The following is a 9,772-nucleotide window of genomic DNA, read 5'->3' on the forward strand; positions in this document are numbered from 1 at the left end:
AACACCTACACCCTTTAGAGAAAGAGACAGTTACCATAGAATAACAAACCTTTACAACTTCAACTAAGGGCAATCCAAACAATGATGGAGATTAAACATGCCTGAGGAAAAGCAAGGACGCCGTAAATATAGATACCAGGCTATAACAAATCAGTACCACTAGGGATAGGACAGAGAACAGAGGAAACCACTCGTGAAGCCTGAAGGTGGTAGTGAACCTGATACGTCGGACTAATAAGTAATAATTATTATTACCTAATGAGTTGGTAATTGTACTACTTACGCTATGACATAGGTACATCACATCCTTCTTCATAACTCAAGATAGTAAGAAAGATACCCTCTTCGATAACCATGAAACTAGATCGATTTAAGATTTCAACATCCGTACCCTAAATTGTTAAAACTAAACTTAAATACGATACCTATTTCAACCCTCAATCACAAATACATCATAAGGAATATAAGAGGAAACATTAGAAACCAAATAACAAAATGAGGAAATTATACTTATAGAATCCAACTAACAACGATCATGGTTATCTAACCAACTCGTTTCGCATCATGTAACAGAATCATATCTTCACATGGAAGTAACCGACCAACCAACGAAACACCACTCTTGCATATAGACTCAGCAACTTTTCAAGCTGCGGTCACAGCCACCGTGGCAGTCATCATGGCACATCTCAACGCAAGAAACACTATTAAAACTAGGAAGGATGTCAAAAATTCAAATGTTTGTGACAACCAAGGAAATCAACGAATGTCTACCCACATGGATACTCCAAACCACAAACCTAGTAACACGAAACGAAAGTTCGGGAATGAAAGGGGGGCAGTTCAAAACAAGGGTTTACCAAAAGACAACGGATAGTGACAGCTCATGTTGTTACTGTTCCTACCACCCCCACACCCACAAAGTCGTACAACGGCAACCAGCCTAAGTGCAACCGATGCAACTTTCATCATCACGGACCCTGCCATGAAATGCATTGTACTAGGTGCAATAGTAAGGGACACACCGTCTGCTACTACAGGGAACCAACCCAACCGACCTCTCCAGCCACAAATGTCGTAGTAGACAGTACTTGTTATGAGTGCGGAGAAACGGGGCACTTCCGAAGGGACTGACCGAAGGCAAACAACAGGAATACTGGGGGAAGTGGCCAAGTTTCGTAATGGACCAAGAGGAAGCTGTTGCAGACCCCACTGTTGTTACGGGTACGTGTTTCCTCGATATCACATTAGCATGCATTTTAATTTATAGTGGAGCGGAGAGGAGTTTCGTGAGTCATAAATTTAAAAATATTTTCAAACAAGCACCCCAAATCATTAAGCAAAACCTTCGTAGTAGTAATAACACTTTTCTTGATCGACTTCACAATTGTTACGATAAGAAGTTCCCAAATAGCTGCTAGAAATGGATTGGTTTGGTCTTCACCATACCAATTGCATGTGTTACGAAAAGATCCTTTGCGTGAACAACCGACTAATGAAACTCTTCTAACCTATAACAACAAACCTGACACAAATTCCAAATCATCTCTCATTTCAAAATCCCGTAGCACTCATGTGAGGAGTACTACCTCTTTTACAACCTACCCGAAGTATTCCCGATAGACTGTTTAGGAATAGCACACGTACGACGAGTCAAGTTCAAACACAGATGCTAGGAATGAATTCAAAAAAAGAAGTTATGGATTTTTAACGGACTTTTTGTGTCCCGGAAAGTTAAAAATATATAATTAAAAATAAATTCAAAAATAGCCGATGGAATCTAAATGAAAGTTGTAGAGTACATTCTCACCTACGCATGGATATAAATAACATAAAAAACGGAGCTCGTACGCAAAAGTTATGTAATTTAGAAGTTTGAAAAATCAGATTACGCCCCGCGTAATGTGTTACGCCCCGCGTACCAGAGGATAGGAGCCTCGTCCCATCGGCCAACAGACTCTCCCATCGGACATAAGCCATCATATTCGAAGTGCGTAAGCAGTGACAACCTGCTACGCCCCGCGTAACCTCATACGCCCAACATACCGAGGCGGTTCAGCCACTATAAAAGGGGTGCGAGGGTTCCGGGCAAATTTGCTCATTTCTTCTATTTCTCGTGCTTACGCTCTGCGTTAACCCCTTGAAGCCATCCCGACATCCCGGTTTTCCTATCCAATTCTGAAGGAAGTTTTACGCTCCCGAGATTCCTGAGGTTCCCGAGAAATCAGCTTTCTCCAGTCGAAGTTCTGCTTGACTTTTGTCTCACATTCTTCAAACTACCAGGTGAGTTCATACCCCCATTTCTATGCTTTTAGCTGATTTTAAATGCTTTTGAACACTTTATGGGGGGAATACAAGTAAACACACGGTTAATCCCGTGTGAGAACATAAATCTTTTGTTATACAGTTCATGTTGCCTTTATAAACTACTACATGGATTTTGTTAACATGCAAACATCTTACACCACTATACTCTCTCGAGATGAAGCATAATTATGAATATTTGAAGTTTTATGTATATGTTTGCATCATATCAAGGGTAACCATTGTTACTATAACATTCGTAAACATGCAAGAACATACAAATCATTATTATGCCTTATCAAACTTTAGAAAAGGGTAATTATTTCGGAGACAAACATATTCATTCTAATACGTGACTTAATTGAGAATTCGTGAGTCATTCATCTTCAATATACCTTTTAAGGTGCCGCTAGAAGTCCTGTTTATAACTAGAATCTCCCGTCCGGAGAACGTGACAAGTGTGTATAGATCTATATGGGACTAATGATCACGCGACCAGACTGCTAGCTATAGTCCTCGGGGTGACAAGTGTCATCTCGTTTCGACGCCTGAAGAACGTCGCTACAGGAAAATTATGATAGTACGGTTATAAAAACTCACTGGATAGACAATTATTATGGTATTACATTTTAACGGGAAAAGTAACAGATACAGTTCTTTTCACATTCAAATACAAATCTTCTTATACTTTCTTTTTATAATAAGACTATACATCATTCTTTTGAGCATGTCATATGTAACAACCCGAAGTTGTTCATCGCCGAAAACCCATTCTACCCGTATAACTCGTCGGAGATCGAAATGTCCCGATATCATTTTTGGGTTTAGTTAACTAAAATTATATGTTTATTATCATTCAATGAGGGTCCAAATCATTTAGGAACTCATGAATTTAGCCCAAAACATTTATTTCATAAGTTTTAGAAATATCCTCGTCGGATGACGGAAACTCAATCGGGTGCGACCTAAAGCTTTGTTTAAGGCCGGTATCGGGTAGAATTCCACCGTGTCCAAGTTTTAGGAACTATATAAAAGTGTTTAACCTCTCATTTGAAGCTTTTTCCTTCTCTCTCTACTCTCTCTCTAACCTCTCTCCTAAATCCAAAGATTAAGGGTCCAAAACTCAATTTTAAGGCCTCAAATCCTTAAGGTACCTTCCTAGCCTTAATCTATAGCATATTTGTCACAACTGGAAATTTTGCGTCATGTAATCTATACACTCAAGCTAATGTGAATCAAAAGCTTAAGAACATGTGTAACACCTATGATTATGACTTCAAAAACTTCAATCAAATACATCATACAAAGTACTACAAATAGTCATCAAACAATTGGAGACCTTAGAAGCCCTTGTTTAAGTCCACTTTGGACTAGGACTTCCTTATTTGATCCAAATGGACCAATAAGCTTCCAATTAGACTATCATGGGCTTAGAACCCTAATTTGGGCTCTAATTGGACCCACACTAATTTATTTCAACATTTTGGGCCATGTTGGGCCTAAAATGAAATGAATTAGAAGCCTTGATACATGAATAACCTAAACTAGTCCAATAAAAATATAAAAGTCCTACCACATTCTTTTAGACTTAAAACATACCCAAGGCTAACTCAAATATTGGGCTTAGGAGCAAAAGGCCCAAATTTCTTTTTTTTCTTCCATGTTTTCGGCCCAAATCAAGCCCAAGAGGAGAGTTGACTTTACTATTGCCACCTCATTTTTATTCATTGGATATCCATGCATTATATCTCGTTCTTCCATGCAAACATCACCTCAAATATCATTTCTTCTTCCTCTCTCTCTCTCACTCTCAGCCACATCTTAAACACACACACACATCTCACAAACTCTCTCAAGAACACTCAAGAAACTCTCTCCTTTCCTCTCCAAAATTTCGAGATTCTAAGAAGCTTTCAAGAGGATCTTCCAAGCTAATCATCATCTTAGGTAAGTATTTACTTATATACATGATCTAGCTATTTCATTCCATCAAAAACCTCTTCTAAATCTATTCCAACTTGTGATCATACACCTTAGAAGTCACCAAACTCGAGGCCTACCAAGGAAAGGTGCTAAGGCCGAAAAATCACTTCATTTTCTTCCATCTTTTCTTCAAAAACCGAAAGCTTCAAACAAGGTGAGCTTCATACCCCCTATTTTCTGTTTTTATGAGTTTTGTGGGGGGGAATACAAGTGAAAGTGTAGATCTATATTTGTTTTGTATGCTTTGTATGATTTCCATGCTTATATGTGTGCTTTTGTGTGTTATAATGTTGGATCTAGCCATAAAACCCCTCAAAACCGAGATATACCTTATGTTAAATGATTTTAGCATCAAATATATTTCTACATACAAAGTGTTTCTAGAAAAATAGCTAAATGGCTTAGTAACAATTTCTTTGGGCTAAAAACACAATTTTTGGACCTAAAATGTGAAAAATACAAAATTAAGGGCCCAAATTGACATATCACGAATTCTGATGGATGAGGTGTGTCAAAACAGTTTCAATAAAACAATTTCTGGAAATTTACTCATTTAGAGGATTAAAAACATAAATTTCAAGCTTAATGGGCTAAAAATGACATTTTCGGCCCAATGAGGCCCATTATGCGAGATTTTCTGTTTTGGAGGGCCAAAACTGTGTTTTTCTGTAAAACAGTGGACTATAAGTGTTCCAAGTCCTTTTCAAAGGTTTAAAATGCTTTTTAAATTTAAAAAGGACCAAAGTTGCAAAAATTTTACAATTTGGGCCAAAATTGTCAAAATTGCGAAAAAGAAGGGTTATAACCGAGAAAACTGAAATTTCAGGGACTTAAACTTTTTTCTATGAAAAATATGCTGAAAAATATTAATTTCAATAATTTTTGGTGTTAAAATGTCAAGAAAATTGATTTAAGGACCAAACCGGAAAGTATTTAATTAAAGGGTTGAAAAAGTAAATTTTTCAAACAATGAGGGGTTGAAAACAGAAAACTTTCAAGGCTAATTCAATACACGCAATTTGATCAAATGATGGCACCGCGACTATCGACGAAATACAATACATTACAATACCAAAAGTCGTTGTTAAACGAATTGGTTCGGTCTCGAACCAATAAAAATCTGAAACTACTAACACGACGACACTACGACACTACGATTCATACAAGTAACGTTTGGGAATTCAATATACATGCGAGTGTGCACAGACGTCTACGCACCATCTTTGGGCCCCAAAAGTGTAAAATCTTGTTTGTTGGGCCTAGCTAGCCCAATGACCTGATCTTAAGGCCCGAAGACCTCTATCTTACGAAGTGTTGGGTTTTACCGATCTAACACGACGTAAAAGGACTTTCAATGGCTTGTATACTACTGGTCCCCAAGGGTCCTTTGGTATTGCTAGTAAAGTCTACATTTCATGCGAGGCGGGTCTGGGACCCCTCGTACCTTTTTTTTTTATCCCCAACCGGTTAATGGAGTCATCGAGGTCTTCGTATCCTCTTTCTCTTCGGATGTGGGACTACACATAGTCAGGGTGGTTGGATAACGTGATTAGTACGGACGACGCCTACGGGATCGTTAGTATAGCTATAAACTAGTCGTTTGTGTAACGCGTGTTTGTAGCAATTAATCATGCTCAAAAATAATCCAACGTCGCCTGGTATTGATAACTTCACGCGTTGCAATGGTTTCAATGTAAATTCATGGAATTCAAAGAATTAGGAAAACATCGGGTTTTCCTAGCATTTTTCAATACATACAGATTCGAAATACATACAATTTTAATGAACAATTTTTACAAGTACAGAAACAAACAAGCATACCTATGGATCTTCACAAACGTTTTCAAAAGCTTTCTTCGCAGAAAATATCGGATTTTCTGGTGGTTTTCAAACGATACGAAACATTGTTTTTCAAATACCGCTTATGAACTCACCAACATTTCACATGTTGACGTTTTTTTTCAAAATACTTGTATTCTCAGGGAACCAGTGAATCAAAGGAAATCATATTCAGTGATGGCTTGCAGTTTATTTATGTACGAATCGAACAATTTATTTTTGGGAATGTAATGTTTAAACAATGTACTTCATGTAAACTTTACTGGTTGTACTATATTAATGCATGGTGACGAATGTTGTTACGTTTCATATATATATAATGTTATGGTATTCAATTGAGTCACGACAGCCCCCGAACGTTTCCGCCGCCTGGTTTGGGGGTGTGACAATATTTGGTTTCCAAATTTGACATTTGATCATGAAATAGGACATCATATGTGAGTTTACGGCCCAGGAGGCTGCCTAGGCCGTAAACACCAATTTGAAGGGTTTTTAGCCCTTAAACTCCTTCCTAAGCTCATTTGGACTTTAGATATGGCTAAGGGACTTCAAGTTATGGACTTAGAACATTTAAAACATGAATTTTGAGGACTTTGAAGGAGTTTACGGCCAAGGCACAAGCTTGGGCCATAAACTCATATTTAAGGGGTTTTCTTGACCCTAAACCCTTCCAAATCACTAGTATGGCTTAGTTATGAATTATAGAACCTTGGTTTTAGCATTTGGACACTTGAAACATGATTTTTGGGGGACTTATGTGAGTTTACGGCCAAGGCATGTGCTTGGGCCGTAAACTCCTCAAAACATGGCATAAATTCAATTCTAAGGTGTTAGAAAGCCATCCAACACCACCATAAGCCTTGGAACAAATCATAGGACCAACCAAAAATAGTTTAAGAACCTTAAACACATTATTTGTGGGATTTTTAAGAGTTTACGGCCAAGGCTTGTTCTTGGGCCGTAAACTCCATGATTCATGGTATTAGAATGCTAACTAAACACCCCTAAAGCCTTTAAATGAATTTTAGAAGCCCTTCCATGCAAGTTTTAGGCCTTGAAACACCTTGTAGCACTCTATAGAAGAGTTTACGGCCATGAGGAGGGTCTCATGGGCCGTAAACTCCATAAACCCCTCAAATGTCCCTTGCAAACTCATGTTAGGCCTTGGAATAATTTTATTAATCACATGTGATTTGTTCTAGCTCCATTTAACACCATTTTCATGGAAAAATAGGAGTTTACGGCCATGAGGCCATGTTAGGCCGTAACTCCCATAAGAGGGTCTATTTGATGCTTTGAAATCATTTCAAGTCCTTAAACCAAGTCTAGAAATTATCCCCTAAGTGTTAGAAGTCATTTAGCACCATAAACCACCCCCACCATGAGTTTACGGCCGTAAACTCATGGGGAATGGGTGTTTTAGACCAAAAACTCTTATATTAGTTTACTCATGGGGAGTAAACTCAAGTCCCAAGTCCCTAGTGTCATTTCACGTCCTTAAACGCCACCCGGGTCCCTCCAAACACTTCTATCGGAGTGTTTTCGCGACTTGAAGCAAGTGTCCCTAACATATAAATAAACTAAATCCTAATTAGATACAAATGTGTATCTTTACATTATAATTAGGAACCTTGTGTATTTACAAGCCCCGGATCAACTCTTAGCGTCCAAATCGACACATTTCTCGTCCGGTGAGTTCATACCCCTACGCCTTTTTCCGTGTTTTTCAATGTTTTCAGGGGGAATACAAGCAAAACTATAACTGTTTTCGAATTATAACATTAATATGTTTCAAATATTATCTGGCAAATTTATAAACTCTTTTACTCCTTATGTATTATGTTGAGCATAAGGAATGATTTATCGATTACAACTAAATGGATTTTAGTTAAGAAAATAATCAAACTAATCAAATTATTATGGGAATAATTTGGGGTTCTATGTTTCTCTTTATATCATGTACTGATATCTGTATTAAGTTATTAGATAAACTATGTCTGATTCAGTTTATCTCCGTATCATTTGAATGTTTTGCCAGATAATTTCATAGTATGTAACCATTTTCACTGTATCATGTCTTAAAATCTTTGTATGTCTGTTATCGTATGAGAATCCTGTGAATAGTTTAATACTAGCTTGTGAGATAGTCACTACCCTTTATGGATGATCAAGTAAATCCTCTCCGGAAGTGTAACCAGAGTCTCCTGGAGGGAGAGCGAGGAATTTGTGAATAGATCTATTCGGGACTGACAATCCCACACCTTAACTGCTAGCTACAGTTAGGCAGGCATGCCTGGGGTGACAAATTATGTATATCGTCTGACGTCTGACTAACGTCAAGGAGGTCTCGTTGTCATATCAGCATGGTTACCCGACTCACAATACGTATTAATATAAACTTATTCACAGCTAGGTTTTCGTTTAGAATCTATATCTTGTTCGGGATGATAATCCCATGGTCTTGTATCTATATTTCGTTCGGGATGGCAATCCCATGGTCTTAAATCTATATCTTGTACGGGATGATAATCCCATGGTTTTATGTCTATATCTTGTTCGGGATGATAATCCCATGATTTTGTGTCTATATCTCGTTCGGGATGATAATCCCATGATTTTATCAATCTATCATATATCTAGTTTCGGGATACTGATCCCATGGTTTTTATCAAGCTATCTTATATCTATTTTCGGGATAGTGATCCCATGGTCTTTATCGAATTATCTTATAACTGGTTCGGGATGTTAGGCCCAGGGTTTTCAAAATACTTTCTATATACAGTTTGTCTAAATTATAGTTTTGTATATTAAACTATACTCTATGTCATTTAATCAATCTTGTATTTAGGAAAATATGGGATTTTCCTGGGGTTAACGTATATCACATAACTGAACTGTAATGAAAGTTAACGAAACTAATTAACATAAGAAAATATGGGATTTTCTTGAATAACAAACCTTTTCGGAAAACTAAAGGAAATCGATACATTTTCACAAAACAAAACCGCTTATGAACTCACCAGCTTTATGTTGATTTTCAAACTGCTTGTATTCTCAGGTCCAAGTTAGACAGTTACCCAGTGATCTCTTTTGGTGAAGACGGAGTGCATGGAAGACTCGTCTCTTTTGTTCATATGATATATGTATAACTTTTGTACAATTTACTTTTGAACCAAATGTAAACTTTCATATATATGTAATGTAATTGTTGTTTACTGTGATTACTATGTACATTGGATTTGATACTCAACGTGGAGTCAACCCCGGGAACGTTTCCGCCTTTGGTTTTCGGGGTGTGACATCATAGTTGCTCACAGGTTACGCTCTTGGACATTTGAGACTGCATTTCACTTTCAGGAAAATATAGGATTTTCCTGGTTCAAATACATTCACTTTGTACAATAACGATTTACAACATCATTCTTTTGAGCATGTCATAGTTGCTTACAGGTTACGGTCTTGGTCATTTGAGACTGCATTTCACTTTTAGGAAAATATAGGAATTTCCTGGTTCAAATACATATAATTTATACAACAATCATTCATACTCATTTCATACACTCATAAGAAAATATCAGATTTTCTGGAAAACGAACGTAAACTTTCGAATGGCATACATTTTCTCAAAACACTACTTATGAACTCA

Source organism: Lactuca serriola, chromosome 1, assembly GCF_051521515.1.
Source record: "Lactuca serriola cultivar US96UC23 chromosome 1, Lser_US96UC23_V15, whole genome shotgun sequence".
NCBI lineage: Eukaryota > Viridiplantae > Streptophyta > Magnoliopsida > Asterales > Asteraceae > Lactuca > Lactuca serriola.